This window comes from Carassius gibelio, chromosome B23, assembly GCF_023724105.1.
Source record: "Carassius gibelio isolate Cgi1373 ecotype wild population from Czech Republic chromosome B23, carGib1.2-hapl.c, whole genome shotgun sequence".
Lineage (NCBI taxonomy): Eukaryota > Metazoa > Chordata > Actinopteri > Cypriniformes > Cyprinidae > Carassius > Carassius gibelio.
Window position 1 is genome coordinate 15,099,795 of NC_068418.1, and position 27,356 is coordinate 15,127,150.

The window sequence follows — 27,356 nt, forward strand, 5'->3', positions numbered from 1 at the left end:
TTTGTCTTAAAGGCAGTTTTTATACAGAAACCCATGATTAATTTCATACCATATTCTTATTTTCAACATTATTTATACATGGCAGATATAGTCCTATTGGTTTGTGCCTATAGAGGATCTATACAAAAAAATGTAGTGTCAGAATAGCAGTGGACATCTAGCGACACCAGTTATTTTACCAATCGTAAAAAACTAATTTACTTATAATTTTAAGGTTGGCAAAGAACTTAAAATACTTGCATATGTTCAAGTTAAATCTGTGCTTGCCGGAGCTTACAACAGCCCCTCTAGACAAGTTCGCATCACTGAACAAACCACATGCTGTGAGCATGTCCCATACACTGGCTTAAGTGGGTTATCACATTCTGCTGATTTATTACTGTCCTTCCACAGAAACGGAAGAAAAGGAAGTAGCTGTTAAAAATTAGCAAGAAACACCTTCTACCCTGCAGGTCAGTATAGTTAAGACTAAGAGTCTAATAATAAGCTATTGTCATTCTCACTGGGAGGCAGCATGAGCTGCTGTTCATAGTAATAGTTCATAGTGAAATCCTGATGGCAAGGCTCTCACTTTTCACATGGACCTGTGGACAAACAACAAATGATATTTGGAATGGAGTTAGCAAAGAGATGACAAGTGTCTCACCAAAATCATCTATTATGTATTTTTATACATTACATTAATGGTATATCATCACTGCTGGACATTCAATCCCCAAACATAAATAATGCACCATTTAGTAATTTTTATTGATTTTGTGCAGTTTTTTTGGTAAATATTTGCTAATATTTGCTAAATGTAGTCCCAAATATAGGATTTAGAACATTCAGTGATGTCACGTAACTGCCAAATTCAAACTGCTTTCCCGCTTTGGCTGGCGCTGAGACGCGCTCGGCACTTCTCATATAATCGCAGTGTTTTATCCACATGTTTATTTTAGGTTTCAGACATTTAAATACACATAAGTACTAGTAAAACGATACATTTAGACTTTGTAAAATACACATGGATATCTATGGAAGCATCAATAACATTCAACTCAAATATCATTTGCAGGCATATTTTATTATACACACAGGCTACGGTCACACTGTTCGTTTTTGGGATTGACGACCACAATTTCTTTACAGGTGTGAGTATCAAAATTTTCCATTCATAGAGCAGCTTACAGTTGTGTTTAGAATACTGTCTGTATGAACGAGCAACGGGAGTCAAGCCACTGATCTATAATACTCTCTATTATAGATCAGTGAGTCCAGCCCATATTCCTTACCAGTGACCAAAGTAAAATCAAAAATGGCGACGTTCATAAAACTGAAAGTCTCATCACTATCTGACATGACAAGAATCCAACTGAGCCATGATTACTTTCGTCAAATCTTCATTAAGCAACAGCAGCTTTTAAATTTGGGTGGAGAGCGGAGCACTGAATTGTGTGCAGAAGACAAAACTGACGGAAGCGACTCTGGTGGAAAACTGATGAGTCCGTCACTGTAAGTTACCAAAAACACACATGAAGACACGTAACACACATTAGACATGCAGCGCGAACATACATGGCACTGCCCATCTCATGTTAGAGATCACAATAAGCTCAATTATGGGGGGACAGCTACAATATTTTAAACTACCAGTGAAAAGGTTTACAGTTCAAAAGTATTACATATATGTGGAGGGATACGTCTCTTACCATAGGTTTCTGGCGTGATGGACCTGGAATGGCCACTCCACTGCTGGTGCTTTCTGCTTTTTTAGTAAGCTGTACATATACTTTCCCATGGTCCTTGGACACCAGACAATGATAGAGATCATCATATTTGACCTCTAAAAAGATTGCTTGAGGAAATATACCACTTTGGAGGAGATCAGCAATATGTGTCTATAGGTTCCACTGCAATGAAACTGCGGAAGAAAACGGGCATATGAATGGTTGTTACATCATTGCTTTATAAAGAACAGAAATGGTGTTATTCCCTGGCAAAATGTAGGTTAATTCAATTTAAATTGCATAAAATAGAAAAGCAGATATACTATGATTCAATTCAGACCAAATTCACTCAGAGATTCTGGTGCAAATCTGTAAAAAATGATTAACTCTGCCGTAAATGAAAAAGTATTAAGTCAAGCATGCTATTTAATGCATAGATTACATGCAGAGAAAAGAAGATTAGTACAATGAAATTAAGCAGGCAATATTAAGGTGGTTTGCATGTGTGAGAAGGAAGAAAGGACGAAAGTGTGCAGGCTGCAGCTGAGAAGACTAATGGCCTGGGTGGCACCTCTGAGGAGAGAGGTCATGTGGGCCAACAGGGGGTCTGCTGATCTAGATGGATTAGTCTCTTTGGTGATAAATGTCTTTTCTGTCTCACTTCGAACACAGAAACAAGCCCTGATGCTTCCAACCAATAACCAAAAATGATTTACCTACAAGTTTGGGATTCTTGAGCTAGAAAAGATCTAGAAAATGTGCTTCTAATTTTTTGTTGGTTTGAAATCCTATATTTAGGAACAGGAGAATTTTGCCGAACCACTTATCCTGGCATTACCATCAGACAAGGTACTCACTATTCAGAGTGGATATTGTCCGTTAAGTGAAAGAGCTGTTCTTGTCCATCTGCTTGTAGGGAGGAGAACCGAGGCAGCAGCCCCTGAGGGCCCTTACAGCAGCGCGGCTTCCTTACTCGCTACGCGCTCAGCCTAAAATACGCACACAAAACACACAAGGATCATTACTTACAAAACCAACAGCCTTAAGAGGGTTAACATTAGGGAATCCAAGTTGGAATGAAGCACCTTTTTACTGGAAAGACTGGACCTTTTTTCCTCTTTCCCCCCCATTTCCCGTTAAAGAGCTCAACTGAGTCTCTTGAAATAACACCTGTTGTGGCACAATCCAAGAAACCCTCATACTCCGACTCCTGCTATGCCTGTTAAGGTGATATCCTGCCAACATATCATGTCATTCAACTCTGTTACACAGTCAAGCACACTGTGTTGGTTATAGGCGTGTAGTTCAATCGATGGTCAAGAGCATGATAGCTCCAGAGTTCTGGTGGCCCTGGCCAAAGCTGAAGGGGACTAGCCAGCAGCCTGCAGTGCCAATGCAAAGCTTGGGTCTTGCTTCTCCTGCAAACAACCCCTCTCTTCTTTTCAACTGCCACTGGTGGGCCAAGTGGAATTCCTACATCTGGCTTGAATCTGAGCCAGCAGACATTTGATTAGAGCTGATGGTTTCCAGTTGATTCACAAAGACGGCAGTGTACTGCATTTCTCTGTTCTGTTTAAACTGAAGCCTGGGTGAATGCAGCTGCCTCTGTTCATCAAGAACTCAAAATGTAAGTCACTGAGAAGAGCTGATAACCAAGGATGGACAAACATGAAGTCTCGAAGCTGGTCACACTTGCAAGCCCAATTGCATTTCACATTAAGTCTCAAAGTTTCTCGTTTGAAAACAAAAACTAAGTGACTCATTGAACTTGCTATAAACTCTGCTGATGTCATGCAAAGAAAAACAGCAGCACCCTGGCACATTTTAGCACTTGCAACCAAATCAAATATTCCAAAGCCACTGGTTACTTCATTATGACATATTAAGGAGAAAGTGGTGTTGTTTTTTCCTTAGAAAAGCCAGAACTTCCACATGGACTTGGCTCTCTTTTTAACAGCAAGCCACGGTTCATAATCATAACCGTAAGTCATGAGATCTGGCCCTGTATTTGACAGGACTGTAACAGACCCACAGAGACTCTTAACCTCTCTTTCTCTCTCTCTCTCCAGCCGCTCCCTCCACTCTGGAGGCGATCAAGCACAATGCCCCGCACCCGATTGTGGGCTAGGAACAATAGGGTTCAACTCTAGGTCAGGCACAGGGCTTGGAGCCCAGCCAGTCAGCCGTCAATGGGTGCAAACAAACAGCTCTTACTTCTTTCCGAGAAAGATCATGAGCTAAATGGGTTGAGGGTGGGCGTGATGTGGAAGGCTGCTGTATGTAGGTGTTTAACTTGGTTCTCCACTGACCTAGCCAGTAAAAGTGTGCCTGATGGAATTTAGGCAAATTAGGCCACCATCTCTTGTCACTGGCTGTCCAGGATCAGATTAAAGTGTATACGTGCTGTACGAAGTCGAGTTACAATCACATTATCGAGGTGTGATCGTCTTACCATGCAAATGTCTGACTTAAATATACACACACTTGACTTGTGGTGAGACATCACATTTTCTGATCTGGTATGTTTCAGGCTTGGCTGACTAATATTGTTTATTTTTCTAATCTTATCTTTGGTTTACAGGGTCAGCTGTGGGTCAACTGTGTAATCAAGTTGTATTTAGTATGCTGATTCCAAAACCAGTTAGAATTAGCAGGTACTGTTAGATTACCAGAAATGCATATTCCTTTTTTACAACAGTGAGAAAAACCACAGTTGTTTTCCGTTGTCTCAATTAAATGCCACAGAACAAGTACGGTCATCTTTTACAGAGGAGGAATTTGAGGTTTGCCTAACTTCAGTGAAGGCAGAAAGGTTCTTCTTGATGTGTTTGCCAAAGGTGACATTCAAATGCACATCAAGAGGCAAACCACATGAGGGACTTTCTTTAATAAAGCTTGGGGTAATAGAAAATGCATGCTTTTCTAAACTGAACTGACAGCTAAAGGTGGGGAACAGGGTGCTTATTCAGTCAAAGTCTGAGCCCCTACTGCTGCCCCAGGCCAACCCCCAGCACTTCTTTGCCTTTGTTTTGAAATTGTAATTGAGCTGCCTTTGGAAGCCTGCCTGGATTGCATAGTGCAGTTGGGAATGGTGTATGTTATGTGTGTGTGTGTGCTTGTGTGAGCAAGGGGTGGGGGGATATCTGGGGTCCGGGGAACTGATGTGGGAGGCTGAGTTCACTAGCAGGGCAGGAGAGCAAAAAGAATTGTGCGGACACTTCCACTATGCCTGACCTTGCTACAGTCTGCTTCTCATTTACTTGTTTATTTCCTGTTTGCAATCTTAGAGGTTATGTATATACATATTATAGACAAGCATCACTTCATTGTCACTACAGTCAAGTGTTTGACACTACTGACAAGTGTTTGTAAAAGAGCGTGCAAAATGTGGGAAATATCATGAAAGTTTCAGGAAGGAAGGGAAGAAAGCTCAACTGGGAATCACCATGGCCGGTTGTTGATGCATAGAAATTGATCCTTGAAGAGAGAGCACATGTGAAGATTCGGTGCAGAAGTGCTACCTGAGAATCTGTTATTGAGAACATGTAATAGCTGGGTCAGACTGTGTCTGCTGAGACCCACGAATCCTGCTGATTTTCTGTGTGAACTCTGGCTGAACTCTTGGCCGCACTGTGGCAGGCACGCTCCAAATGCCTCTCCCTTAAACTCCCCCAGCTCTTCACTGCACAGTTCACCAGCAGGTCCCTTTTCCACACACACACACAGACACACACAGCCTGTCTCCATTCAAGGGGAATGGTGAGAAGACCGGAAACTCATTCCTCCTCCAGTTGGAGCAGTAAAACCACAAACACTCTTTGCTGCACATATACATAGGCAAATGAAGAACAAATGGCTTTACATACCAGACAGACTGTGTAATATGACCTGCTTCTGGGCCCCCTCATAAAACCTCAGGTAGAGCTGCTGGCTTTAGAGGATGAAGTTAAGGTGAGACCCTGAAGGCTGCTCTTAAAACAGTAGGCAAGTTTTTCTGAACAGTTTTGGACTGTGCTTTGGATCATTAGCAGGTGTTCATTAGTGTAGAGCTTGGATTGCCACAAGCTAAACTCATCAAAAGACAGGTGGGATTTATGGGCACATCAACAGAGAGGTCACAAAGGCTCTGCAAAGTTGTAGGAGCTATAAACATTGAACCATTGATACCCCTTATCTAATGAAATGGTGATTTACTCCATTGATGTCACTGACTGCATGACTACAAACATGCTGCATTATTGTCTTTTTTACCAGTTCTAATATTAGTAGTTTTAAGTAATTTAATGCAATTACAAGCTGCATGTGATTTAATGTTTATAAGATATAACAAAAACCAATTATATTAATAAATTCCAACATTTTAATAGTTTTAGGCAGACATTGAAAATTAAGTGATTGGAGCCACTGTGCAATGTGACATTAGTCTTGTTTTTCATCACTCTTGCCAAAATGATTTGCTTCTTTTTAAAAAAAAAAAGAAATTATGCTCTTTTCTATTCCAGTTTGGGGACAAGCTCTGGCACCCTGTAGTTGGAAAAGGGCCATGCAGAAGTCCAAGGATAAGGCATTCATCTAAATATTTCTGTCATCCTCTTTCATAATAGAAATAAATAACCTGAATAAATGGTTGAGAAAAAAATACCTGTTGCTTAAGCTGGCCATGTCTCGGACAGTTTGTGCTGTTTCTGAGGCAAAATCCAGGGCTCCTCCCACAGGTTTTGTCACTGTACCGACCAGTCCCTTCCCCAGACCAGAGAAAAATCCACTGACACCCCCCTCAGTCTTCACCCCCTCCACTGTTGAGGTTATCACACTGGTCAGACCGCCAATGATGCCTACACAGCATTGAGTGTCAAACCACAAGTTGGGTTAGTTTGATATGAGTGGACAAATCATGGTACAACAAAGTGCATGAATATTGAGCATTTAAAATGCAAATATTTTGATGTACCTTGAGCAAGACCATGAATCCCTGCCACTAGGTGCTCTCCGCTGGTTGTTCCATGATAGCGAATGCTCAACATCCTTTAGTCTGATGTCCATTGTCCATTGTCTTGCCCAATCCATTTGATAAGGTACCTGCAAACTGCACAGAGAGTTCTCATACTGGATAGACTATTATCACTTAAATTAATAACGAAACCACAATCTAAATATAAGACAATACAATAATTATGCAATATTAAGTTTACTGTACCAACAAGCAAACAATTCAGTACAAAAAACATGTGGTATGAGATACATCAGCCATTGGCCAACGTCTGTCCTGCTAGTTCTCATATATTCCTTTGAATACCAAATACAGACTACTGATACATGCTGATATAGAAGGTTTATTTCTATACGTAGGAGCAGAAGGCACATGCTAGTTTGCACTCGGATGTATTCTGTGTGTGTTCAAGCACCGATTTTTGGACCAGACGCAGCCAAAGCAAGGTGACAGCACTGTTGGCTTTTGCTGCCGCTAGTTCTTTGTAGTCGGCTTGGTGTGTCCTGGGTTTATAATGTCAGCCATTGGAAAAGTTGCTGACACTGGCCTTTTCAGTTAGTGGAAACCTCCCACAGTGACCCTAAGGAGTCAACTGCCTGTAGTAACCTTAAGGAGTGGACTGTCTTCTTTACATGGACACATCCATGACTTATTGTGGTTCCCATTTCATTTTCTCCAAAAGTTCATGTAGTACTACAACTGTTTTTTACAATAGACTACAGTCATACAAAATAAATGATAAATCATGAAATGAGTCCATGAAACATATTTATTTCTAATATCTTACAGCCATTTTCTGGGCAACCACCATTGTTCTCAAACACTTCCATTGCTGAGCTATGAGGATACACACAGATTTTACAGATAATTGATTTTACACACCATCTCATCCAGCTGTCAAATATATCAGGCTGTAATTTGTCTAATGGGGTAGCGCTTCCCCCTCTTGGCACAGTTGACCTGACTTTGCCCAGTGTGGCCCCCCTTAGGTGCCTCCTGGAAGGGAGTTTGTGTTACAGGCCCAGTGAGCTCCCTACTGCAGCCGGAGCACTTTATAAACACAGGCACATTCTGCAGAACTCAAGCGAACGCCAGGCATGAACTTGGAATGACCCCTCCAAGCAAAGTCCCGGGTGAGTTCATCTGAAGGCCAGCTCAGATTCTCTGCTCCTCCTCCTCTTCTGCCTCCCTCTCTTACTCTCTTCCTTTTTTAAAAAAAATAAATAAATAAAAAGGCTTGGCTGTGAAATTATACCAATACATTTACCAGATATGAGTTTGCGGGAGGGAGAGGAGGATCAAAACACTTTCAAGTTTATGGCCCCTCACACCACCTCTGCTTGAGCCATTAGACCATCCTATCTCAAAGCAGGGCCCCTCGAGGTGTGCAAGAATGTGTTTCAGTTAGTGTGTCTGCATGTGAGAAAGAAGATGTTAAGGAATGAAAACCACGGTGAGATCATCATAAAGTCTGACAGATGAGAAAAAATTTACAAACTAATAAACAGAAGGTAAATCCTGTTCACAGTGAGAGTTGCTTCGAAACATGAAAATTAGCTTGACGCTTTGCTTAAGACATTGCTGAATATGAATTCAAATTTTTATAGGCATTATTAAAAAAAAAAAAACACACTGGAAAATGTCAAAGGCAGAGGCATATTGCAGTCAACAGAGCGTGTCTTAGCTAAAATGCCTATTAAGAAAAGTCCAGGCCCCCATAAAGGTAAAACTAACAACAGAGAATTATTGAGGACTGCACATGTTCCAAAATAAATTCTGGGTGGCCACTGACACAAGTTAGAAAAACTAATGGTAATCTTTGCAAAATACAATAAACCTCAAGCTTTCCAGGCACTTGATCAAACCAAAGCTTTCAAATGCCTTTCATTAAAGTTTTTCCACCCCAAGCAGCATGACATGGAGCCTTATACAGTTGGTGGATGATTTTGGCAAAGCATTTTTATTCAAGATGTTGGATGTTCTCCAGTGGGAGTAATAATGTGTTTATACTTTTGAAATTGAGTTAATGTCAAAAAAGCAGCCAACGTAGAGAGGATTTTATTTTTCTTTGGTTAACCTAAGCATTTCTTCAGCAGTCCAGTGGGTTATTTACAAAGACATTAAAAGATACTACAACGATAGATGAGCTGAAGTCAAAGAAATGGACTGTTGCTCCAACGTATTTTCATAATCCAATTTGCTCCAAAGTCTATTTTCAAACATCACCTGAAATTGCTGTAGTAGTTTGATGAGCATATTTAAACCAACTCACCTTTGATTAAAAAAAAGCAGCAAAGTTTATTTAGAAAGGGTCGAGTGTGAATGTGAAAGATTGCTGATTGAGACCTAGTGTTGTCCCATTCTATGAGTACTTTTGGCATGAGCTTGGCCAGTGTGGCTGGAAGGAAAGTAAATGAGAGCACAGAGGGAGCAGACAGAGGGAAAAGCACACAAAGCCCTGTCTGACAGTGAGCTGGCTGCCAATGAAGGACGTGGCGCAATGGACTGTCAGACAGACATGCTGAGAGCTGGCTGCAGGACATGAAGTGTAGGCTCAGGTCTGACCACACACAACTGTAGCCCCATGAGTATACATATTCATACACAAGTGCCATGAGCAAATTAGCTTTTTAAGCTCATTAATCAGAGTCCATCTGCTCAAGCTCAACACTAAGAGCCTCACAAACTTACAACGTACATGAGAATGTTCCAGGTCTGATTTTCAACTTTTTTGCTGACTAAAGTATTAAACGCTTGTATTCCCTGATTCTGTAAACATGCAGAAACCTGCCTGTTTACACAAGGAGACCAAAACTAATAAACTTGCTGAACCTTCACCTCTCCGTTGCATATTAGGATGAAAATCAGGTCAGATTGCTTTGCTGGTGACGATCATGCGCAGATGACCTTTTAATGCAGTTCTTATTCTTTTCCTGGAAATCGTCAAATGACAACATGTGGCATGTTCTAGTGTTCCTTTTCAGACAGACTGCTTGGACGGCTCTTCAAAAACATATTCAATAAGAAGGCTGAGAAATAAACAACTTCAGCTTCTAATTTACATTTGAACCAACCAGATCACAGAGGACAATTCGTTCTCTTGTTTTTTCTCATTATGACTTGGCCTTGCACCCAGTGAAGCCCTGTCTTTTGTTTACTGCTCTGGTACTTTTGCAGCTGAACAGACAGAATTTATTATATATCATACATTTGGGAATAATATGGCAAAACAAACCTGTGAAATATTTCAGTAATTGAGAATCATGCATTGCCAGACAGACTGGTGAAGACGACGGTAAGAATGTGAACTTTTGATACCTTGGCAGCAGAGTTGGAAACCCCATGTGTAACACTGCGGACGAGCCCTCCAGCGTTGCCATACTTGATAAGTTCATTCATACCCTCAGTAACATCGTTCAGTAGGTCCATGGGGTTACCCAGGAAGTCCACCGAACCCAGGATCTGAGCTGCCGGACTTATAAGTTCCTACAAAAAAATACTAATAAATGAACAAAGAAAATAGATGTAAGACCAAAAGCTAATGAAATCACACAGTGGTGATGCAACCGTTGAGAAATTATACCGTAACATATAGCGTAAAAATCTAATGTAAATAAAACAAATCAGAATGAAGAATGTTTTAGACCTCTGAAGTGCTTGAGGATTTCACTGATGATCATCTCCTGCGTCTCATAGGGATGGACTCGAGTGTAGGGTTTCATGTTAATGATTGCATCTTCAAACTGAATGAGTGGGAACCCAAGGGTTCCCTTCAAAGCCTGTGCAGAACAACATTTGATTATGCTCCAGACCATTTCATAAACTTCATACAACAGAACTGCATCCAGTGAAGAACTGACAGTACTCCAGCTGATTCTACTTTGGCTCTTGTACCTTCAGGTCAGGGGGGTAACTTGTGAGAGATGAAGACACTCAGCTTGACCTGAGGAAGACTGATCTTCAAGTTCTCAAAATAATAGCGCTTTTGAGTTCCTGCATCTTCATTGGTTTGCTCATAAAGGTTCTCATCCTGCTTCTCCACCTCTGAAACACAAAATCATGTACTTAGCAGATAATCATAAGCTGCATTCCCCATACCGCACATCAGAGGGTAACCCACTACACACCTCCCTCTGCCTGACCATAGCCAAAGAATATGAGCAGTTTCAATAGGAGCTTCTCCTCAATGACGACAGTATAGGGGCGGGCTGTGACCGTCAGATGCTGTAAGGCAGAAAGTAAAATCTATAATCAAGCTCCTGTAGACAATAGAAGATATATAGATATGCCTGAAGCATTTTTTTTGGAGACAAAGTGTGTCCATAAGTTGTTTTCACCTTATAAAGATCTGTGAGCATAAGACTGCTGGGTACTTTAACAGAGTTGACCTGCAAAGCAGGGCCTGAGTCCACTCCAGAACTTTCAATGGAGCTTGGAGTCACACACAGCATAACAGGTTGAGTGGTGCCCAGGAGTTGGTTGTCCAACTGGAATAGATGAGAAAATAAAGACATGTCTGTCAGAACTTTATTGAAAGCTGCTAAGTCAACACACCCACAATCCATCCTTGTATGTAGTGCCTATGGTACAAGAAATGGCGGTATAAAGACATTGACTGCACATTAAATATATACATAAATGTCCACAAATGTTAGATACTTAATCTACTAACAGAGATCCATAAACATTTTCTGGGACCTGGTATGAATCAAACATTAAATGTTGATGTTTTTTGTATTAACAGCCATCAATTTGCTTTGCTGATGGTCAAAAATATGGTAGATGAGCAGAACATGTTGATAGTCAGTCTTACTAAACAGTCCACCATCTTGACCCTTTCCTAATCTAGAGTGAGAAATTCTCACACATTGAAGAAGTATGTTTTGGTCTGTGGCTGCTTACCTCAATGTCTTTCACTGTAAGTGCCAGCACCTGGCTGGCAGTGGTACGGATGAAGTGCACATCAATGTCAGACAGGCTGGCAAAAACGAGCTCTTCAGGAAGCTTATTCACCAGTGACAGGCCCACTTAGGGCATCTTAACTTCCAAGGAATTAGGGCATTATAACTTCCAAGTTCAATATTTTTGAACTGTGCTAATTCTATTTTCTAGTGAATTCTATTTTCACTAGAAACAGTCAAGGTAAAATTATACATCAGAAACATAGTTTGTACCTCAAGCTCCTCCTCAGGAACTTTCTTCTGAGCGCTCTCTTTATTCTGGTCTTCCTCCATGCTTGGAGAGGGTCTATTCATGCGCCGTTGGTTGAAGTCACTGATCTGAAATGAGGTATGCACCTTCTTATTATATTAGAAAGTGTGAAAGAAAGACAGGAACCGATTCCATTTCATAAGGTTTCATATGGCATGCTACCCCAACCACGTCCTTCAATAACAATGAAAGTGTCTTCCCCTAATAACAACGGGGTGTCTTACTTGCAATACTTGCGTTGGCCCATCAGGCAGACAGAGCTCCTGAGCCAGGCCTCATTTTCTGGTTGATGAACTGTTGCTCTGGTAACAGTCCCAAAACACCAGAGTCTGGTCCCAGTACCACCTCAGCACCATCATATAGTCCAGAAACTCCCCCTCTTACCTAAAACATCACAAACAGCTTTTTAAAGAGCCACAGATTGTTTAATACTGAAAATAGCCATTGAGGGGCAAAAAAATAAGATGAAAGAAGGACAGACCTGGACGACTACTCTGGGTAGACCACAGGTCAACATGCCAGAGCTGGAGTGCCATGTCTGGGTGGTGCTGCGACGGCTGTCTGGCCTTCTCAACATCAGAGGCTCATAGCTTAAAAATAAATACAAGATATGTGAAATTTGACACCAGCACACCATAATAATGTTTACCCTCTACATGGACAAGAAAAAGCTTAAAATAAGACAGCACAAGTTATCCTTTGTTGCACTATGAAGCAGTTAGGTAACCTGTTGTCTGTCACTGCAGCCAGTCCAGAAACGTCAAGCACTAAAGATGAACTGAGGGGTCGAGGCTGAGAAGGTTTCCCCTTTGATGGAGATGAGCTGTCATGACAGAGTATTCCCGTTCCCATCATCCGCCAAAGCTGGGAGCGCTTTCCAGGCTCCTGAACAGATAAAGAAGTGTGAGAACATCTGAGAACAAACTACAATGAGAAACTGGCAGACAGATGGCTTCGGAAAGACATAAGCAGACCTTTTCCTTTAGGATGACTCTTTTGTGTTTTCGTCTCCACATCTAGCACCAGTTCAGCACAGCTGACCTCCCGTTTCTTCCCCACTGGCCTCTTTCCAGCATCTCTGTTATCAAATCAAGTGAATATTTACTTCTTTTTACAAACATACGTAATACGCAAGTGCGACGGCCAGTGGAAAGTTTTTTTTGCTTGATATTGGTCAGTTTCAAAGACTAGTGAGCTTTTTGGAAGTTTAGAGGTTGATAACTCACTCTGCGAATGTGAAGGATGCAGCAATGTAGATGGAGTTCTCATAGTAGAGCTTGTTGTATTCTCTGAAGAAGTTCATGTCAGCAGTAACCTGTGAAGATCCAGCTCCCTTCACAGTCAGGGTGATGGAGGGTTGAAGAATGGGTTTGTCGCAGGCATAGTCCAGAACTGCCCCAGGTTTTACCTCTGTGTGTAGCCTGATATCAGCCACTCCATGTTGCCAGAACTGGATAGGCACCTGAAGTAAAGAGGAGATCTATTATGGTGAAGCCTGCAGAGATAATGTGCGAATGCAACGATAAGCTGGTACAAACTTCTCAAAGCTATCCACCAGCTTGAATAAAACAAATAACATGGCAGAAATGGAAGTTGACAATGGAGCTGGGAAAACAACTGAATTTCTCTCAAAATGCTGCCAAGACAATCGTTGGACCTTAGTGTTGTAAGAGACAACAAAGAAGGTGCTGGAATAAGGCAGGAGCTCACAGCGCTTTAAGAGTAGGCCAATGAGTGGAGAAGCACATATTGACAGTGACAGTAAAGCAAGGTGCTTGCAATTACATGTAGGATATTTATATCTTCTGGATGCAGGCTCTGGAGTGGATTTGTGTGATATTGCTGCCAGAGCTTAAACAGGAGTTTGATGATCCTCAACTGGGTAGCCTAGATTGATGTTTGATGATGAAAGATCTGAAACACCCAAAACTACCCAAGATAAATCACTGAGAATGTGTCTAATCCCAGCATCAACCAACATTTTGTTGTTTAATATCAAAACCCACACCAAAGAAGCAGCTAAATGTCTACCCCTAAATAATCATTAGCAGATCAAAAAAATACCCGTTTTTGATGTAAGTGCAGCAGTGAGACAGAAAAACTACCGGACGCAGAGCTGTGAGAATTCAATGCCTGATGGATGAATCGATTGCTTAAGTCATGCCAGAGGGAGTAAAAGAGCTATTTTGTGTGACAAAAGCTTTATATCCACCTTTTATAATGGCTAGAATGGTGTCTCGCTCAGTAAATTTAAAACCACCAGCAGATCAAATGACGGGAAATCTGGCTAAGGGGTCGGAAGAAGGTGAGGGAAAATGTGCACACCTGCAGATACTCAATTAAACTCCAAATAACAGGCTAAAAATACTTATAAGTACACCTTTTTAAGAAGAACGTGCTTCATGCCTAATCATACATGTTGTGGTGTCCAGAATTGAACACTGAAAGGAAATATTTTCTGAACAATATTTTTATTTTAAGTCAGAGGCACAAGCAGAACCCTTAAGCAAAAGCAAGTTTCTGAAATGAAAGAGGCGCACCACAATATCTTATATGATATAGGTTGAGATTTTGGTTAGCACTGCATTCTTATTCATGTGTTTTGACAAATTAAACTTTGATTGCCGTTGGTGACCTGAGTTCCTGGCCAGTTCATATTCCCAACCATCTTAGTGATACTCTTTATTCTCAAATCTTCTGAAACGTTCTACAGCCTTACAATACTTGATAATGTGTACCCTCTAAGGACTTACCTCAGAGATGTTATCTACACGGAAGGGTGGGGGCTGCTGGTCAGTGTCACTGAATGAGATTTGATATGTTTCAAAGCAATCTCAGCTCGGAGGAAGAAGCAGTTTCCCAAAGTGTCCCTATGGAACACATAATGACAGGAAAATGTTTATGAAATTGAGAACTCCTCTCTTAGTCATTTTCTGTTCAACTATCTCTAGAGTATATTTGGTAGCACTGGGTACCTCATGTTGATGTGGAAGGATTTAGGCTCGTTGACCTCAAAACCTCCAGACCAGGTGCAGTTGGGAACATCCAGAAGGACACTGAGAAGCTGATCGTAGTCATTTCTGGGCCAGTGGAACACAAGACTAGAGCCTGGCAGGGTGGAGATAAATCCCTCTGGATTTGCAATACCCTACAAGCAAACAAAACGTTATCTGTTATTATCCTGTGTCTTTTATTAGAACTATCTAAAACATAGCACAATGATAAACAAATCTGACAAATGCCCGCTGAGAAAAGGCTAACTTGTGAGATGATCGATTGTCAAGCAGGTATCGTGGAGCAACGGTCACAATGTGTGTGTCATGATAATTTCCTTTCCCTTTTCTCACATTTATTCCTATAATGAGACATTACATTATATTATTTCATCAACTTAGCACAGTGGTGTACACTCCTGCTTCTGGGTGGCTATTGTCCTGCAGAGTTCGATATAAAACACACATGAACCATCTAATCAGTGTCTTTAATTACTAGAAATTTCCAGCGAGGTGTGTTGTGGCAAGTTGGAGGGACACGCTGACGGAATCATAAAATCCAGTCATAAAGAGGGAAATTACTGTATAATGTATTTTGTACAACTTTTAGATAAATAAAGAACAGTACACTAAAATCAAAACATGCTATGGACTAGTGTCTGTGAATATTAAGCTGCAAAAATACGATTTAAATATGAATCACGCATGTTCTGCGTATCTCCGTGTGAATTAATGTGAATTTTGATTACTACACACATTCTGAAGCTCGCTTGACATGTTTTCATCCTCCGCTGCCACACTATATGAGTACATAAACACATAAACCATTTCTAGAACTGCTCTGAATGTCACTTCAGGAGCATTTTATCATTTCTTTAGAGAAAAATGTCACATCATATACAAACTGCAACCGTCAAAATAAAAGTTTGGTTTAACTTAGAGAAACTGTGACAGAAATATATTACTGAATTAAATTGCAGGACTACTACTACTACTAAAAATTAAATGATTAAAAGATTATTTTCAAGGAATGTTTACCAGAAAAATTATTTACCAAAACGCATTTACCCCAAAAATGTAAACACAAAGCATAGTATTTCTGAAAAAATAAATTAAAAATAAATCAGTTTTTTTTTTTATCATCAATTATTTAGAGATGCGTTTGATTATTAAAATGTAATCAAACCATTAAAATGGAATCACAAAAAATATTTTTATTCATAGGGCCTTAAAATTGTTTTTAAATATTACTTTTAATAAATTGCTGTTATTTAGACAATAACGTTTAATTTAGCCATTAAAATGAAGTTTGGAAAAAAATAGAAGGGAAAAACCTAAATTTGAGAAAAATGTATACAATTTTAATAATAAAATGAAATTTGGGAAAAAATGGATTTCACAGATACTTATCTTAAAACAGGATAGGCATTCTTTATTACCTATATTGTCGATGAATCCGGGTCTGTTACCATGCTGGATGACTTTAACTGCTCTCACCCCACTCCCCCCATCCAGAGAGAAACCTTGGCACCATCCTGGAACAGCATCTGGGTAAATCCCTTTACCAATCCGCATGGTGCACCTGTTCAAAAAATGACAACACTTCAGAGAGCTTTGCGGAATAAAGGGTAATTATGTAGTTAAATTACATTTTTGCTATGCTGAGTAATTAATAAATGATATAATAAATGAATAAAATGGTGGGGGAATTTATGCAGGCTAATTAAATAAGACATAGAAAAGCGTTTGATGGCTGGGGATGGTGGGAACACACTATGAGAATTCTTTGGATTTTCCCCTTCTCTTGCACTCACATACTGGGCTGTTCTTTGTCAGTGTAGCAAAAGAGCAATGGGCTCAAACTCCTGGCTAACTCATGCTCCTCAAACTGCCCAGCGGCATCCGTTTTCCCATAATCCTGGCGGAAGATCAGAGGCAGCCCTGCAGACACAATAATCAATGGAAATATTACAGATGTGGTGCAGTACAGTTGTGTTGGATTAAGGTTTCGATTAAGAAAGCAGTCTTGTTGACAAGCCAATAGGAAGCAGAGATGAGGATTTTTAATGCTCCATGTGCTCAGAGAACAATCTGTATGGTCACACAGAGCAGCCGTTTGTTGGCATTATATAACTGCATGTGCACCACATAGTTTTGTGTACCAGGAGGGATGAGCAGCTCTTTACACATAGGAAAGTTCTCCAGGAGCACACCTGAGAACAAATAGAAAACTCATAATGCTTTATGTCAACAGAAATCTGGATTAGTAAAGCAACTTTTATGTTAAATATGTGATAAATTATCATGTACTCCTACTCACCTACAGTAATTCTATATTTTGTGACGTGTCTGCTTCATGCAGCACTGCCTCTTTGCCTGGTTTCATGGTTCCCTTGATCGAGGTCCCTTTGATGCAGTAGTTAAGGTCACAGGGAAGAAGGTTGGCCAGCACCAGGGTGGGCAGCAGATAGATGGTGTGACCTGGTTGGCGGTAGATCTGTTTTGTACCTCCTGCTACACTTTTGGCAGGCTGCTGATCAGAGTAGTTCTCTTTTTTAATGACAACACAAAACCTAAAAAAGTACAAAAGTGTTTACAATTCAAAGTTCATTCTTTCATATTTTCTTTTTCCAGTCAGCTTATTTTTACCTGAAGCTGCGCTGGAGTTGTTCACCAAAGTCTACTGACTGGCACTCTCTCCTACTGCTGCTGACCTCACCAGGCCGCTCCACGGAGGTCCAATCGATGGGCGTTTTACAGAAGAACAACTTTTGATCTTCTGTAAACGCACTTCCATGGCAACCTCAAGGTGATTCTTCACTGTGAGAGCTGACTGCACTGTGACAACCTTACATGCACTGCCCTCCACAGTGATAGAGAAAACCACTCGAAAAGGCAGCAAAGATGAGAACTGAACAGAGATTATAGATTGTTTACATAAACTAGAATAATTCAGTATAATGTTAGGAGATACAAGAACTTACATACACATGAGGGTGTATGATGGCAGTTCTGCTAATCGGGCTGCCAACCTAGAAAAAAAGCAGTATCATTAAATTTGTATGAAGTATTTTCATTTTTCATGAACTACTCAAATATTTTGTATTTCAAAATGATAACATGAGAGAGCAGAAAAAAAAAAGTTTCAAAGAGCCATGAGAGAAGTCAAAGACTTCAAATGCATGTAGAGAATCATTAATATAATGCATTTGTGATTTACTAATGAGTTTAGTGATTTAAATGTATGTCAAAACATTCATTATCCACATAACAACCTATTAAAACTTACAGTGCTTGAGGGGTTGTTTCGATCAGGAGCAGCGTAGCGGAAGAATACTCCAACCTTGTCCCAGGAAACTGGCTTCACCTGCTCCCAGCCTACAACACGCACCAGCAGCTGATGGAGTTTCAGCTCATGGGTGCGTCTGTGTTCAGAGCACATCAGCAGCAAAGAGGAGGAAAGAACAACCAATAAGGTATTATAGGACAAACTACGGCAAATCAATTTTGGTAAACAAGTTAAAACATTTAAATATTTCTGGTCATACTGTAATATGATAATAATTCAACAGTGCATGGCTTATTGTTTATGCTAACTTGCTTTTAAGTTTGGCTCCATTCGGATGGCAGTGTTATATATTACCTCAGCCACTTACTAAATATGTTTGAGATCTGAAATTACAGATTAAAATTGAACTAAAACTAAAATTATAAATGTAAATAATTTTTTTTAAAGCAAAAGCTTTTTTCAAAAAAAGCACATAAATAAAAAAATACACTAAATTATAATGATAACTAAGATATAAAAATAATAGCTACTTTCAAAATATTGAGTAGTAGTATATAATAGTAATGTATATTAAATAATACATATAATAGTATATAATATGTTTCACAACCCAATAAACTACAGATTAATCAAAACAATTTCAACTCAAAAACTATTTCTGAATACCTTACCTTGCTAAATTTCAGGCTAACAATCTAAAATGACAGTACACAACATGTGGGGCAAACTTGGATGACTGCCTTGCTCAAGGATAAAATGTTGGTGGAGCAGGACCGTGATTTCTGTAACTTCACAGCTTCTGCATCATTTCGCATGGGATCAAGAAGTCATAACCTCTAAGCTATGAAAAATCCCAGAGCGGGAGAACCATTAGTTACTATTCATTTCTATTATAACTGTGCCCCTGAGCATGGCACTAAAGCCAGGTTTTCTCCAGAAAATTTGTCATGAAGCTATTATCTATAAGTCACTTTGTATGAAAAAAAAATGCCTGAAATTCTCATGAGAAAGCAAGTATAAACAATGGTGTCCAACGCTAGCACATTAAAAGCTGAGAGACACCGTTTTCTACCGGTGTCTCGGTTTCTCCCGGGCATCAAACTCAAATGGGATCTCCTCCCCGGGCAGCACCTCTCTCCACAACATGATGTTGTGCGTATCATCGGTCCCAGGCCCATGCACATCAGACATGGAGTCAGCACTACTGCTGTGAGACAGCGCCACTCTGTGGACACAGCAGAGCCACCTTGTATTTTAAAAAAATATTAAATGCAGCTGAATATTGTATGAAAAATATATGCGTTCTTCTGACCTGGTTGGTGTGCTAGTGAGAGTAGCAAACAACATAGTGCATCCAGTATGGTTACGTAAGGCATAGGGCACAAATGGTTGCCTCCTCTTGGAGAGTTTAATATCTGTTGAAAAAATGGCATGGATATAAAATAAGCCACAGGCTTTCATTAAGCTTGTGAACAAAGCCGATTATCAATATTATGCATCAAATACTGACTTTGAAAATGTTTTGTTGGGAAATAAACATTTAATGTTCCTCCCTGAAGTAAAGCCCAAATCATATTTATATTAATGGAGATTTCATGGTAAGGAAAGGCTATAAATGAAATCAGTAAAGGACAATTTCACAATACACTCATTAACTCTGTAATAAGAAAGCATGATTTAAAGAAAAGTATGGCATCAAAACAGGTATAATATATATGGATGTAGGTTAAGGGACGGGGTAAATAAGGGGTTAGGGGGTAGAGAACAAAAGCCCAGAACTCAGAGACCGAGGCTATCCTAAGCTCTATGACACCAAACACAAATATGATCTTCTGACTTCTCTATAGCTGGCTGCGCATCTATGAACTGTACCTTGGGAATGAATCTGCTGCTCGAGACAAGTCAAGCTGGTAGAGCTTCTACTTCTAAGGTAGGCAAGAGGAAGACCTGACAGCAGAGATAAAAGGTTAGGGAGAAGAGAAAAGAAAAGAAGAGATAGATACATGCAAGGTGTCTGTGGGAAGAGGGGAGACGCATTCGGCCAAAGACAAGGGTAGAATGAGACGCACACATCATGGTAGTATATGCTGTGGTCTTATCTTACAAACACTTTGAAAACAGCTCATTATTAGTCAACCAATTCAAAATGATATTAAGATTTGTGTTTATATTCAGAAGAAACCCTGATTTAAACTTGCTTATTTTAAAATACATTTATTTGATGGATTTACAGTTTCAAACCATCCATCATTAATGTGTCTAAAGTGTGTGATTGTGAAGTGTTTTGATGTTCAAATACTATCCTACCATCCTAGCTTTAAATGTAGAGACAACTAGAAGTAAATGCTTTGTAGGTTGATTTCTCAGGTTTGTCTGACCAGTGATTGAACACCTGTTTGATAATCAGTGTCTTTGCAATTAAACTACCATTCAAAAGTTTGAGCTCAGTAATTTGTTTTTAAATAGAAATTAATACTTTCATTTAGTGAGGATAAATTGATCAAAAGTGACAGTAAAGACATTTGAAACGAGATTTGTATTACAAATAAATGCTATTCATTTGATCTCTCTATTCAAAGAACACAGAAAAATGGTCTCCATAAAACAATTAAACAGCACAACGGTTTTCAATATTGATAATAATAATAAAAATAAAAATGTTTCTTGAGCACCAAAACATAATGCTTTCTGATGAAAATTAAGCGTTGACATCACAGGAATGAATCAAGCTGTAAAACATATTTAAATAGAAATAATCTAAATTGTAATAATATTTCACAACATTACTGTTTTTATTGTAACTCATCTGTGGTGAGTATAAGAGAAAAAATCTTACAGACTCTAAACATTTGAACGATAATGTACATACAGTGACACTTCAGCTTTAAAAATTATGGATAAGGTATATTAAGCTCTAATGTAAGCAAATATGTAAGGCACAGTGTTGCAGTGCAGTTCATCGTTTTTTAAGAGCTGAAAGAATGTGCAGGTTAAGCAAACGGCTGTTACTCACTCTGGCCAAAGGAGGGGGGTCCACTGATGATCCCATCCAAGACAGGGCGGCGGAGGACTGTGGCGACTGCTCGTCTTCCTTGCAGTAATCTGCTAACCACGAAGTATTGGTGGTGCTGTACTGCTCTGTTTGTCAGAACGACAGGCCGCAGAAGAGTGTCAAAATGAACATACCACTCATAAATATGGAAGCAAACAGTTAGAGAAAAGCATGGAGGCCTATGAGTGTGTTTGACCCAGACTATGTACCCAGTAAGACCGAGGTGATGTTGACATCCAGCCTCTGCTTGGCTCAAACTCCGATCTTCAGGCGAGGAGGAAGGAGCCGGGCTGCCGCCTGTCGCTGCCAATCCAGGAAACATGGCCAGGGCTCGCTGAATGGCTCCCAACCTACAGACTGGCAGACACAAATGTGTGTGCTCATGAATGTACACAGAAATACACAGTGAACAGTTTACACACAGTTCACAATTAGCTCACAACTCAATCCTTGAAAATGACCCATATAGTCTTCCATGGAAATGTGTCATTAGTTATAATGTGTCCAACAGAAAATGGTAAACGTGTCAAACCGTAAATTTCTTATTTTCTCAATTATTTTACATCCTCTTATCCTCCATTTTATTATTATCAATTTATTCTTTCACAGCATTAGATATAATGCCTAAATTCACTTTAGCTTAAATTATAATATACCTGATTGATTTAGACAAAATAGTATTCAGTTTTAATATTATGTATTGGTTATCAGCTATAGCATTAAAATAACTATTAGGCAGAATTTTAATAGCAGTGCATCCCTACTTTCCAGGTATTAATCCAGGTATAAATTTAATTTAATTTAAATTTAATTTTCGGCTTTGGCTGGACATGCTCTCTGCGTTATCCAATAGCCATGTGGCAGCTTAGTCCAGCTGACCTGTAATTCAACACACACACACACAAATATAAACAATGGATCACATAATTCATAAGTGCACTGGTGTACCTTTACAGTGAATGAGTGCCCGTCTGCAGTCTTCCCTTTTGAACCCAAGATCCTGTAAACATTTAAGCTGACCCTCTAAAATAAAATATTTTAAGAAACTTCTGAAAAGCTTTTTAAATAAAGGGACAGTTTTGCCCAAAACTAAACAAATCTTCGCAGATCTCTTTGAGATATTTAAATAGAAACTATATATATTTTTATCAGTTAACAAACCCATTAAAGCATCTGTCTTTTGCCTGAAGCTGTCCTTTGATTTGGATGGAGTGTATGTGCTGGCAGTGGACGCTGACCTCTCAGCTTCTCTGGCAATGTCCGAAGGGCCGGTGGATCCAGTGGTTGGAATGGATTTGGCTATTGCCAGGAAAAGCTGCACATCATTGCAGGAAAGACGGGTGTCTAGAGCTGGAAACTGAATCTGTGGGGGAAACTAAATCTTAAATTGTCCAGAAGTCGAGGCTTGTAGGTGAGTACAGTAGTGCCTTTCAGAATGAAAGCATTGGTATCCAAACGACCACAAACTCTGTCCCTGAAGGGAAAACGAGAACAGAAATTAGACAATGCAATTACAGATTTAGAAATTGCCATCACATTTTTTTAAATTGTTTTAATTTAATTTAATTTAATTTAATTGTATGATTTTAAAATATTACTGGTTTTACTGTATTTTTGATTAAATTAAATGCAACCTTGGGGAGCATAAGAGACTTCGTTTAAAAACATAAAACATTTAACTGAAGTGTATATTTTATATATACAATGGGGATCGAAAGTTTGGGCACCCCTTGCAGAATCTGTGAAAATATGAGTAATTTTCAAAAAATAAGAGAGATCATACTAAATGCATGATATTTTTTATTTCGTACTGTCCTGAGTAAGATATTGTACATAAAAGATATTAACATTTAGTCCACAAGACAAACAAATTGCTGAAATTATTAAAATAACCCTACTCAAAAGTTTGGGAACCCTTGGTTCTTAATACTGTGTTCTGTTACCTGATGATCCTCGACTGTCTTTCTGTTTTGTGATGATTGTGCATGAGTCCCTTGTTTGTTCTGAACAGTTAAACTGAGCAGCATTCTTCAGAAAAATCTTTAAGGTCCTGCAGATTCTTCAGTTTTCCAGTATCTTTGCATATTTGAACCCTCAAACACAACTATTAAAAAAGATTCAAACATTCACTGATGCTCCAGAAGGAAACAAGATGCATTAAGAGCTGGGGGGTGAAAACTTTTGAACATGATGAAGATGGCCAAATTTGTCTTATTTTGTTGAAATATATATTTTTTCCATTTAGTTCTGCCCTTCGTAAGCAACAGAAGATACTTGTATGTTTTCCGGTACACAAATTAAGTACAATTTGCCTTGATCTTCAAATTCCAAAAGTTTTCACCCCCCAGCTCTTAATGCATCTTGTTTCCTTCTGGAGCATCAGTGAATGTTTGAATCTTTTTTAATAGTTGTGTTTGATTCCCTCAAATGTCCTCAGTCTGAAAGGATGTATCTCAAAATCATAATAAAGTCACTGCTGGAAAGGGTTCAAATATGCAAAGATGCTGGAAAACTGAAGAATCTGCAGGACCTTAAAGATTTTTCTGAAGAACGCTGCTCAGTTTAACTGTTCAGAACAAACAAGGGACTCATGCACAATCATCACAAAACAGAAAGACAGTCGAGGATCATCAGGTAACAGAACACAGTATTAAGAACCAAGGGTTCCCAAACTTTTGAGTAGGGTTATTTTAATAATTTCAGCAATGTTTTTGTCTTGTGGACTAAATGTTAATATCTTTTATGTACAATATCTTACTCAGGACAGTACTAAATAAAAAATATCATGCATTTAGTATGATCTCTCTTATTTTTTGAAAATTACTCATATTTTCACAGATTCTGCAAGGGGTGCCCAAACTTTCGATCCCCACTGTACATACACATTTTGTGTATATATTTTTATATACAAACCAAAATGTATTCAAACATCTTCAACTTTTCTAACATTATCACAATTTATTCAATATAGAGAATGGCAAAAACATATGAGAAGAACTCAAAGTTAAACTGTGTCAATCACATATAATATTAAATTCATCTTGATAATTGTAAAGATGTTACCTGTCACATTGATTTTCACAGTGGATCGTTTAGTGACCACACTGCTCTTGACTGTTTTGGGCATGACGGCCCAGAGCTATACAGTCCAGCAGACACACATGGTCTTCTGTAACACAAGGGCATGTCAGTTACCACATGAGTGCAGGCAAGTAAAAATATACAGAAGGGTCTAAAGAATTAGTCCACTATTAAAAAAAGCTTTTTTTTTTTACAACACGCTGGGATCATCTGCACCCTATTTGTTTCCCCACATTAAAGTGCTGACCTGGACTTGATGGCACATCTGCTTCTGGGATGCATTCGAGGCCAGGGTCTGCCCAGGGTGAATCCAGAAGTTGTCCCAGCATCTGAGGCAGACTGAGCGTCCTCTACTCGATCCTTCAGGAATTATTATTTTGTTAATAAACAGCCAAAGAGAGATCATTTTAAAATTGCAACCAAAATATGAACTGTTAATTATAGAAGCACTATAGACATTTAACTGGAATTTAAAAGATACTATAACAAAAGTGTGAGCTTTGTTCAGTGTGCACTGCAGCCAAAAGACATAGAAAACAGTGCTGGCATCAGTTCCAGCATATATCACTCGTGTAGGATAATTATATCAAAGTCACAAATTACAGTATAGTTCACCCAGAAATGAAAATTATTTAAATAATGTCATTTAAACACCATAAAAGCACAATTTATATAATGTTTATTTACATAGATCTATGCCATACAAATGTACATAATAAGTGTGTTAATAATGAGATACTTGTAATTTTGGGTGACAATTACATTAAATTTCACTGAATTGGAATTTCAAATGGAATTTATTTAATGTGAAACTCCTTGCACAAGTCATTAAAAAAAGCCTAAAGAGAGAAGCGACACCATCATATTACCAAATAAGAAACAGACATCTGATTAGCATTGCCTGATAACTTAAAATGTGAGGGATCCTTGTATGAATTAGAATGCAAAATCAAATTCTTCAAACACAAATAATGAGATGAATGTTAAAACTCAAACTGTTGTTGTTAATCTGGGTCTCATATTCACACAACCACACAGGGATTAAGTTAAAGGTGAATCCATACCTATAATAATTTACCCAATAAATTATTTTAGAGCTTGGAGTGGAAAATGAAAATTAATTACAGAAATGCCCATGGAGTTAAAAGATTTTATTACTTTACATGACTTTGCCAGGTCTAGAAATCACACATAAATTGTTGAGCTGTCAAGGAAGTGGAAAAAAAAAAGAAAATACATCTAATCGTTTAGCTGTTTTTGTTTGTTTGTTTGTTTTTTACTTTATTGGAAATGTACAAAACTTATAAGAAAAAAAAGGCTGAAAAAACATGGATGTGATTAGAAAAAGTTAACTGATCTTTACAAAAAAAAAGTCACATTTGAGATCTTCATTGTCAAACATTATTACCATAAATGAAAAAATAAAAAATAAATACAGAAAATTACTTTGGGGCTACAAGCTACAGATCAGCCATAATGAAGTAGCATTTCATGTCTAAATATATAGCCAAATGCAAAATCTAATAAAAGTAATCACGGTATGGTATTACATACGATTTTCTTTATTTCTCCCACTGGATGGTAAATGGATTGGATTTTAAATACTGGTTATATATATATATATATATATATATATATATATATATATATATATATATATATATATATATATTTTTTTTTTTACTTAAACACTGTAGAAATTGAAAATAATATAATTTTTATATTCTTATATATTTACATTATTATGTGTAGACATAAATGATGAATAGTGTAATATCATAAAATAATAAATATTATAAAAACTAAATATAATATCTTCAGTTCATTATGAAAGATTCTAACTAATTGTGATTTGAACACAGAGAATCACAACTACTCCTGAACGAATAATATCAGGAGTAAATCATGAAATCATCCAGGAGGTTTCGTGAGGCCCCTAGTGGACCCTGGCTCCCTGCTTGAGAACCACTATACGAAAAAATTATTTGCAACACTTAAACAAACAGACTAAGATTAATATAAGTGATTTTTCTACAATTTCTACAGTTTGTACAGCAGAAACGTAGTTGACTGAGTTGACAGCCTCAGTCACACTTTAACTGCATTTTTTCCATTCAAAGTGAAAGTGAGGCTTTCATTTTGCAACTCATGATAGTGAGTCAACAATGACAGAATATTCGTTTTGAAGTGAATTATGTAGAAAACTTACCATTGTTAAGAGACCGTCTGCTCCTCGGTCAACCGCAGTCTATTATAAATTCAGTCCAGATAAAGTTCCAAGCCAAGCAAAGTCCTCCTCTTTCAAGAGAAGCTGTCCTAGCTGGCTAAAAAGAAAGTAAAATATCTCCTTTCTTTTTAAAGACCCTTACATAACACACCACCACAGCTGACAACCACGGACGAAAACAAACTACTGCTTGTGACGAACATAATAGCGCAGCTCTCTCTGACTCCAAGGCAGTAAACATGGGGCAGCGCTAGCATTGAGCGACAACTTCCTGCCAACTTAAAACAAGACAAATTACTGGACATAGTGACCGGTCACAGTCCGAGTCCGCCCTGACATGTAGGCACAGTTTGCCGTGGGTCCTCTACACTCATCTCTCAACTTCATACATGTCAAACTGAATTCATGAAAACTTCGACGCTTCCGGTCACGTGCCAAAACAAATCGATTTCTATCAACGTTATTGGGGCAAATGGGCGTCATGTGACATCTAGCGTTTGGAGGTCGATTTGATAAGACATTAATTACTGTTGGGATATTTTTTTAATGTGGAATATTGAGAAAGTAGATACAGCAATATTAGCTCGACCTATTATTGTGCGCCCTCATATCGTTTTCTATGGGTGCAGTTCCTGTTTCCTACACACGGGGGCGGAAGAGTAGCGCGTAAAGAGCATAGGCAGTAAAGAGGCTAAATGATAACATTTCGAGGTAACACTATTTAAATATAGACTATAGTAGTTAAATAGGAGACTATTATTTAGGCTATATTAGACTATTACAAATTTATATTTAAATACTACT

At 38.7% G+C, this 27,356-nt stretch overlaps 1 pseudogene; it reads right to left on the reverse strand.

The window, feature by feature from the left end:
- Positions 1–27,182, reverse strand: LOC128011310 (intermembrane lipid transfer protein VPS13D-like; annotated as a pseudogene).
- Positions 27,183–27,356: the final 174 nt, after the last annotated feature.